Source organism: Callospermophilus lateralis, chromosome 8 (assembly GCF_048772815.1).
Source record: "Callospermophilus lateralis isolate mCalLat2 chromosome 8, mCalLat2.hap1, whole genome shotgun sequence".
Taxonomy (NCBI): domain Eukaryota; kingdom Metazoa; phylum Chordata; class Mammalia; order Rodentia; family Sciuridae; genus Callospermophilus; species Callospermophilus lateralis.
Window position 1 is genome coordinate 115,763,809 of NC_135312.1, and position 10,317 is coordinate 115,774,125.

Below are 10,317 nucleotides of genomic sequence, written 5' to 3' on the forward strand. Positions count from 1 at the left end.
TGCTGGGGATTGAACCCAGGACCTTGTTCACTGTCAACACACTCTTTCCAGCTGAGGCACATCCTCAGTCCAATTTTTTATTAATTATTTCATCACCAATTGTTATAAAAATTATCTTTGCTCCATTGTATTGCCTGTTATTTTTCGTCAAAAATTAGTTGACTGCATTTATGCAGATCTATGGATGGACTCTATTCTGTTCAATTGATATATTAGTCTACTTGCACCAGTACTACACTGTTTTGATTAGTGTAACTTTATAGTAAGTGGAAGATGGGTAGTGTCAGCCCTTTAACTTTGTTCTTCTTCAATATTGTGTTGACTATTTTTGGTCTTTCATCTCTCCATAGACACTTCATAATAATTTGCCAGTATCCACAAAATAACTTGCTGTAAGTTTAATTGGGACTATATTGAGTCTGTAGGTTCTGTTGAGAAAAAATGGTATCTTGTCGAGATTCTTTCAATCAATAAACATAGACTATTTTCCATTTATTTAATTCTTTGATTATTTTCATCAGAGTTTTATGCTTATCCTCATTCAGAATATATATATATATATATATATATATATATATATATATATAGAGAGAGAGAGAGAGAGAGAGAGAGAGAGAGAGAGAGAAAGATTGTGTGTGTTAGATTAATAGCTGTTTTCCCTTTGTTTGGGTGCTAATACAAATGCTTTGTGTTTTAAGTTTCCACTTGTTCATTGCTGACATATAACAAAGTGATTGGCTTTTGTATGTTAACTCATATAATGTAACTTTGCTATAATCATTTATTAGTTCTAGGAATATTGTTTTCTTTGGATTTTCTACATAGACAATTATGTCATCTGAAAACAAAGACAGCTTTATTTCTTCCCCATAATTATAACTTTTATTTCCTTTTCTTTGTTTCTACTGTAATTAGGACTTCAAGTGTGATGCTGATTTTGTGTGTGTGTGTGTGTGTGAGTGTGTGTGTGTGTGTGTGTTGCTCCCTAGCAACACAAGCTGAATCCAAGGATTTGTGCAAGCTAGGCAAATGCTCTACCAATGAACTATACCCCTGACCCCTGTTTTTGACTTTTATGCAGCTGAATTTTTTAGTTTCTTTTTTTTTTTTTAGAGAGAGAGAGAGAGAGAGAGAGAGAGAGAGAGAGAGAGAGAATTTTAATATTTATTTTTTGGCAGACACAATATCTTTGTTCATATGTGGTGCTGAGGATTGAACCCGGGCCACACGCATGCCAGGCAAGCACACTACCACTTGAGCCACATCCCCAGCCCTGAATTTTTTAGCTTCTTTAAAATTACTCTGGGCTATAGATTATGCTTAAATAGGATTTTTTGGTGCCATTTCCAAAATGAATTTTATATTTCCTTTTTATAATTTTGGGTTGAAGTTCTTTGCATTGAAACTTTTATTCATATAGGATTTATTATGTAACATATGGTTCTAAAATTGTATTTTTCTGCATAGTGCCCTGTTCTTTTTTCAATGCCATCTTTCTTTTGTCATTTTGAAATAATGCCTTTATTACATAACAAATTCTTGAATATGTTTGGACTTGTTTCTGGCATTTCTCTTCAATTACTATGTCTTTTTAATTATGCTTCAATATCTTACTTTTAATTACTATTACCTTATTATATGTGTACATTTATATATCTTTCAGTTCAGATTATTTTCATGATATTTTTCAGAATTATCCTGGTTATTTTTTAAAAAATATTTTTAGTTGTAGATGGACACAATACCTTTATTTTGTTTATTTATTTTTATGTGGTGCCGAGGATCGAACCCAGGGGCTCACATGTGCTAGGCAGGCACTCGACCACTGAGCCACAGCCCCAGGCCCTATCCTGGTTATTTTTATGTATTATTTTTTTCCAATAAACTTTAGAATCAGCTTGTCTAGTTAAAAAAATTGTTTTGGTATTTTTAGTGATTTTATGTTAAATTTATAGGAGTGTCATCTTCATGAAATAGAGTATTCCTGTCAAAGAATATGCTATAACTTTTCAATTGTTCAAGTCCTTTTTTAGGTCTTTTATGTAATTTTAAACATTTAGTCATATAGGTCTTGAACATATAAAATGTACTTCGATGGTAAAATACGTAGCCTTTCTAATTTGTTGTTTATAAATAAAACTACTACTTTCTGGACATTTTAATTTTATTTACTTGCTTTACCGAATCTTCTTGTTCATAAGAATTTTTAGTTGCTTCTCCTTAGTCTTTCTGGTACATAATACTACCCTATGCACATACACTGGCCTTTTCTTTTCTAATTTATAGACTTTAAGGGTAGTTCCCTTTCTAATTGGCTGTTATATACAGAAAAATGTTGGCTAGTGATGGTAATCAAAGATATCTCTGTCTTTTCTCACTCTAATGAAATTCTTCTTATATTTCATCACTAAACATGATGGTAGATTTGGATTGGGATGCATATATTTTACTATGCTAATAGGTATGCATCCTATATACTATCACCCTTTTTAAAAAACATATTTTTTTTAGTTGTAGATGGACACAATACATTTATTTTATTCATTTATTTTTAATGGGGTACTGAGGATTAAACCTAGTGCCTCGCACATGCCAGGCAAGTGTTGTACCACTGAGCCACAACCCCAGCCCCTATATCATTGCCTTTTTAAAGAGATTAATTTTAATAAAAATTGATGTTAAAGTTCATAAAACCTTTTCTAGACATTTTGGAGAACAATGCTGAGACCGTCCTGAAACTGGAGTTTCTCGGCTTCTGCTGGAGGGTGGGCTCTGCATAAGCTGCAGCTTCTGAAGCTGAGAAGTGTTGCAGGCTGTGTCCTCCATGGCAGGCTGTGTCCTCCAGTGTGGCAGGACCCCTGTAGCTCACCACTAATTTCTTCTTCTGGGTCCTTGTTTTGTGGATTCAAAGGATGAAATTCACAGGTAAGGATGAGTGAGTATAAGTGGGATTTATTCAAGTGTGGATAGAAACACAGCTCCTGCAGGCTGAGAGGGAGTTGATGTGGTTGTCACCCGAGGGTGCTAGTCTAGGAACTTATATAGCACTTGGGTCAATGCTGTTGGGCCACGCTAATGAGGGTTTGGAAAAGTACCAATGCTATTGGTTAGTCCTGCAATCCCCTGGGGTCTGCCTCACTTTCATTTTTCCTCTGCTCATGGGAAACTGGGATGATTGATGTCATGGGATCATAGATGCTGAGGGTTCTGGACTACTGGGGCAGGTGTCTGCATCAGGCCTAGCTGGGCTGCCATGGTGTGACAGGTTGGTGCATCCTGGCTTGCCTTGGCCCTGGGTCCCTGTGCCACAGGCTTTTGTGTGGTGGGCTCCATGTGGCTGAGGCTGAGGCTGTGGCCATAATTGCTGCCTGTGCTCCAACCTGCCTGGTCCCCACTCCACAGCTCTGGGACTAGGCCTTGGCTTCGGTACAATAAGAAACAAAATCTTAACATACATGACTAGATTAAAATTTAAAAGTTTTTGTTCTTGAAAAGATGAATTGTGATTGTGGGTTTTTTTTTAAACAATTGATTAAAATCCAAAGTCACTCTAAATGTGCACACAGAACTTGGAAAACATTGTTTTCTGGAGCTTGTATATCTTCTGTCTAGAACAGGAAAAAACAAACAAACAAAAAACCAAGAACAACAACACTACATACAATTTTATTCCCACCTGAAATTATATTTCGGCTTTTCAATTTTTATCTGTATAATTTAGGAAATTGTTCCTGTATGCACTCCATCCCGATGACAGGAATAGAGTATCCACAGTAACTCTCAGCATCTTTTGATGTTTTGTTCCCTTTTTCTCCCTTCGCAGCCATCTCAATTCTTTTATTGCAGCTGCATAAATATGTTTTACTGATCTCATATTCCCCCAAAGTCATATTAGAATCCAAATAAAATCATACCAATACAACAGCAATAAGATCTTGAAACAGAGTAATATATCAGCAGCAGGGCTAAAAGAGTTTCCTTTAGACCACTGAGTCCTGAGATCCTGTCCACATCACTGTGATAAAGGAAGTAGGTAAAATAATGGCTTTGAATTCTTTGGGACCGACACAGCAGGCATTATGAATCTTCCACATCCCCTTAGAGTTTAAGGGGAGGGAAATCCTGCCTGGGTATTCCAGAAGGAGCTTCAGTGGATAAAAGGGGAGAATCATATAAGTGAAGATATGGAGGGAGGGTTAGAATAAATCAAGGGCTGACCAGGAGGACAGAAGAGAAAGAATCAACAATGAAAGTGGAAGAAAAAAGACTAATGTCTTTGGGATGGAACGCAGCTCTCAGGGTAGCAGACCCGATTATGTATTTGCCCAGTTTGTTTTTATGTAGACCTTGCTTTCACACAAGAGCCTGCATTCAGCTTTCTCTTGGCAGTTTATTAGCTTTCCCCTTGAGAAAGTTACTTCCCTTTTCCAACTCTTGCTTTCCATATGATTTAAAATGAGAAAAATAATGCTCATTTCCTGGGGTATTGGGAGGACTAATACCCCAGGAGATAAAAATGCAGATAAGACATGCAAAACTCAGTCTAGAGCCTGGCACATAGTAATCACTTGACAAATGTTAATTTTCTTTCATTTCTCTGGGTTACTATCTTATCCTCCTCCAGTACCCAGGGATTAACTGAGGCAAATTCGAAATTGGTTTGTTTTACCATTTACGTGTTAAATATGACTTCTTCATGGCCTTCATTCTAGTAGAAACCAAACTGAGTTGATGGCAGACCCAAGAAATTATGAGAGTGAACGCTCCAAGGTTCCTGGTACTGTTCCCAGAACATAGCTGGGTTCGGTAAATGAAGCTTATTGTGATTTTACAGGTGCTTGGTCTCATTCACATGGTGAGAGGCACTTAGGCTGGCTGGGAGCTGTGCTCTCCACAGAGCCCACTTTAGGTAGACAAGCGCTTTCTTTAGATCTCACCATCGCCTTGGACTCTCTTGCTGATGCATCTTTATTCCACTCCCAGCATAAGATCAAAAGCTCAACTATTCCTTTTAGTCCTTGGCAAATTGAGTTTCCTTGAATTTCAACCTAATTGTGTTATTCAGCTTTCTGTTACTGTAATAAATACTTAAGATAATAAACTTATGAAGAAAAAAGGTTTATTTTGGTTCAGCTTTTTGGAGGGTCCAGTTCCATGATCAGTTCGGGTCCCATTGCTTTGGGGCTGTGGTGAAGCAGCAGATCATGGCAGGAACATGTGGCAGAGCAGAAGTGTTTACCTCATAGCTGGGGTGTGAAAGGAAGAGGAGGGGCTGAGTTCCTGCAGTCCCCTTCAAAGGTACCCCTTCAATGACCTAAAACCTCCCACTAGTGGTATAAAGTAGTGGTATAAAGGGATCAGGTCTTTGGGGGACATTTAAGCTCTAGAGGATAGCACTCATTTTCTGCTTTATCATTTGGCCACATCAGACTTAACTTTTTATTTGAGTGTGTTTTTTTCTGTGTTGGGGATGAAACTCAGGGCCTCACTAACACTGAATTACACCCCAGCCCTGACTCATCCTGTATCTCAGATTCTCTGTCAGTTAACCAGGAAAATCTTCCCTGACCCCTTGGAACAGGTAGGCCTGCTATTACATGCGATCTTAGCATGCTGTGCATCTTTTTTGATGGTGCTTCTTATAATAATTATTTGTGTACATAGTGAACTCCATATTCTCTCCTCTATTGTCAGTATCTAGTACTGTTCTTGGACCTTGAGAAAAGACCAATAAATATTCACAGAGTGGGAATGTATGTCAAAAAACAGAGCAGTTTCAGAAATAATGGGCTAAGGTATTACATTTAAAATCTGGCTTTTAGCCAGGAACAGTCCCAGCTATTTGGGAGGCTGAGGTAGGAGAATTGCTTGAACCCAGGAGTTTGAGGCCCATGTGACCCTGTCTCAAAAAAGAAAAAAAAAAGGCTCTAAATTTAAAACTTAGATTTAGTTAAAATTTCAAATCTTTCTGGGTACTCCCCTCTGTGCAATGTTGCTTGGAGTAAATCTGTCTCCATGGACTGTAATGTGGGCACATTGCTTATTTTAGTTACATATAAGAAAACAATTAGGTTGAGAGTTTCCCTTACTTTCCCAACTTTCTAACTTAAACAAGTTTCAATACTTATTGAAAATAGTATTAGGTTAATAACAGAACAATTCTACAATCTACAAGAAAGTGAAATTGTATCCAACTCAACTAAGTTTACTGGGCTACTCTGCTCTGGGCCAGTGCTTCTCAAACTTTAATGCACATCAAAATCACTCTGTGTGTGTGTGTGTGTGTGTGTGTGTGTGTGTGTGTGTGGTGTTTTTGGAAAACTTGGTTGTATTTGATGGGTGATGCCAACTTCTCTCAGCAACTGATAAGAGTGCTAAAAAGGAGGTTTCAAACTGTACACCACCACCAAACAAGAGCATCTAACTGACATTTATAGAACATTCCATTCCACAATAACAGAATATGTATGTATATTTAAAGTATTATGGAACATATACCAAGATTGACCATATCCTGGGTCATAACACAAATATCAAGCAATTTAAAGAATTGAACTCACCCAGAATGAACTTTCTGACCATAATGGAATAAAGTTAAAATCACTTACACAAAGACAACAGGAAAATCCCAAAGCACGTACAAATTCTACATAACTTTTAAATAATCCATGAGCCAAAGAGGAACTAAAGAGATTTTTAAAAGTACCTAAAATCAAACAAACTTAAAGCAAGACATCAAAATTTATGGGATGTAGCTAAGGCAAGGATGAGAGTATTCAATGCTTACATAAGAGAAAAGATTTCATATCAATAATTTAAGTGTGTGTTAGACTCTTCCAGAGAAAAAAAAACCAATAGGAGATTATCTATCTATTGAAAAATATTTAGTTTAAATAATTGGCTTTCATGAGATCATGAAGAGCGAAAAATTCCACAATCTGCCATCTGCAAACTGAGGTCCCAGAAAAGCCAGTTCTAGTCTGAGTCTGAAGGCCGGAGAACCTGAAAAACCTACAGAACTGATGGTGTAAATTCTAATCTGAACTGGAGGGCCTAAGAACTAGGACTGACAATAGCATAACTTCTAGTTCAGAAGACTGATGTTTCAGTTCAAGGAGTTAGACAGAGAGAGCTCTTTATTCTCCCATCTTTTTATTCTATTCAGTCCTCTATAGATTAGTTGATATTCACCCACATTGAGGAGAGTAATCTCCTTTACTCAACCTACGGATCAAATGCACATCTCTCTTGAAATACCCTCACAGAGACAGGTGCAGTGGTCTACACCTGTAATCCCAGAAACTCCGAAGTCTGGGATAGGAGGATCACAAGTGCAAGACCAGCCTCAGCAATTCAGTGAAGCCCTAAATAGCTTAGTGAGACCTTGTTTCAAAATAAAAATAAAATGCGGGAATGTGGTTCAGTGGTAAAACACTTGCCTAGTGTGCATGAGGTCCTGGGTTCAATCCCCAGCACCACAAAAATTAATTAATTAATAAATAAAATAAAATGGGCTAGAGATGTAGCTCCATGGTAAAGCACTTTTTGGTTCAATCCCCAGTACATAAAAACAAAACAAACAAAACCCTCACAGATCACACACAGACAAACCCAGAAATAATATTTAACCAAATATCTGGATACTCCAACCCAGTCAAATGGACAAAATTAATGATCACTCTAATTCCTACCTCAAGAAATTAGAAAGGTAAGATAAAAATAAACCTGAAGAAAACAGAAAGACATATAGCAAATATCAGTAGAAAAGAAATCAATGGAATTCAAAGAAAACATCAGAAAAGGTAATTGAGCAATAAATCTGAATCTTTGGGAAAAAAAATAAAGTTGGTAAACTTTTAGTAAGGTTTACAAAAATAAAAATAAAGAAGAAAAAACTACCAGTATCTATATCAGCAAGGATATCATTAGAGATCTTTTAGACACTAAAAATAGAGTCAGAAGCTACTTGAGCAAATTTATACTTATAAATCAGCATATAAGATGAAATGGACCAATTCTTCAAAAGCCATAATTCACCAAAATTTGGCTAAGATGAAATGGAAAACATGAATAACCTTTTAATAACTAGTAAAATTGAGATTGCCATTAAAAACTCTTAAAAAAATAGACTGGCTCACATGGCTTTATTATGTAAATTTTCCAAACATTCCAAGAACTGACATAATTTCTTCTAGAAATAAATAAGAGAACATGTCCATTTCATTTTGGGGGGCTAATATTGCCCTGATACTGAAACTAGGAAAGTGCCACCAAAAGAAAACTATAAGCCAGCATCTTTTTTGAACCTAGATGTAAAAATCCTCAAGAAAATTTAGAAATAAAATATAACATTGTAGAAAAAAGAATAATACATCACATCCGAGTGGAAAAATTATCCAGATGTGCAAGGTTGGTTCAACATCTGAAACTCAATAAAGGCAATATGCTACATCAACAAACTAAAAAAGGAATCACACAATTGTATGAGAAAAAGCATATGATAAAACTCAACACTTATTTATGGTAAAAATATTAGTATATCAGGAAATTAGGAGAAGTCCTCAAACTCATAAATGTCAACAACAACAACAAAACCAACAGCTAACATGATACTTTCACCATCGAGTTAAGGATGTCTGCTTCCTCTACTCTTATTAATGTTTACATTGTGCTTGAAGTCCTGGTTTGTGCAATAAGGCAAGAAAAATAAATAAAATTGCATATAGATTAGAAAAGAAGAAATAAAGCTGTATTTGCAAATGGATTATTTGTAGACAACTCTAAGCAGGCTACAAAACAAACTAAACAACCACAAAACTAATAAGTGAGTTTAATAAACTCACAGAATATAAGAGCAACACACAAAACACAATCATTTTTATGAATACCAACAATGAGCAAGTAGAAAACAGAATTTAAAAAATGCAATATCATTTACATTTGCTCCAAAAAAATAGCTGTTTCCAAAGAAAATGAAACACTTAGGTATGACTCTGAGCATAGAGAAAATTGGTCTGATGAATATTATAAAATGCTGCTATAACACATCAAAGAGAAACTAAATACTTGAACAGATGTACTGTGTTCATTGATGGGAAGACAGTATATATGTCCATTCAAAGTTGATTATTAAATTTATTCTAATTTATATCAAAATCTAAACAAGGGTTTTTTTTATAGAACTAGACAAGTTTATTCTAAAATTTATGTGGGAAGAGAAAAGTTCCTGAAGAAACCATGATTTTGAAGAAGAATCATAAAGTGGAAGGAATTACTCTTCCTGATATTAAGGCTTACAATTATAGTTACATTAGTAAAGACAGTGTAGTTCAAAAGGAAGGATAGAAGCATAAATGGATACATAGATCAATGAAATAGAACAGAGAATCCAGAAATATACCCACACAAATATTCCCCATTTTTTTTTCAATACTGGGAATTGAACCCAGGACCTTGCACATGTTGGGAAAGTGTTCTACTACTGAGCTACATTCCTAGCCCTTAACTTTTTTGTTTTTAATTTTGAGGTGGTATCTTACTGAGTTGCGCAAGCTGGCTTTGAGCTTGGAATCTTCCTCCTGCCTCAGCCTGAGTGTACCACCGTGCCTGATCCTAGTTAATGTTTAACAGAGAAGAAAAGGCAATTCAGTGGAAGAATGATAGCCTTTTCAATGAGTGGTGCTGGAGCAATTGGATATCAATAGGCTGAAAATGAACTTCCACCTAAACCTTATATTTTATTTAAAAATTAACTCAAAATAGAAGTAAAACATAAAACAATAAAACTTCAGGAAGAAAATTAGGAAAAAAATATTTGGAACCTTGGACTAGGCAAAGAATGTTTAGTCTTGATATCAAAAGCACAATACATAAAAGGAAAAACTGATAAACTGAACTTCATAAATATTGAACATTTTTGTTCTACTTAAGACCCTGTTAAGAGGATGAAAGATCAACTACAGATAGGAAGGAAATCTTTGCAAGTCACATACATGACAAAGGTTTTGAATCTATAATATATGAAGAATTCTTTAAAACCCCCAGGAAGAAAAGAAAGCAATACAACTAGAAAATCGGCTAATAACAGGCACAGACATTTCACCAAAGAGGGTGTGGTTAGAAAGGGGTCTCACAATGGGACGTTGTGTTGATGCTACTATGTAGATTGTGGTAGTGTTTATATGAAGCTACACTGTAATGAAATTGCACATGTGCTACATATATAACACACACAAATCTGAATAAATTGTATGGATCATGCTCTTATTAATTTCTTGGTATTGAAGTGTTTTATAGTTATGCAAAATGTTAACATGG

General features: G+C 35.8%; 1 non-coding gene across 1 annotated transcript; it reads left to right on the forward strand.

The window, feature by feature from the left end:
• Positions 1-7,406: 7,406 nt before the first annotated feature.
• Trnat-agu (transfer RNA threonine (anticodon AGU)) lies at positions 7,407-7,481 on the forward strand. The gene has a single exon. It is a non-coding gene; the product is annotated as a tRNA-Thr (tRNA).
• The last annotated feature ends 2,836 nt before the right edge of the window (positions 7,482-10,317 follow it).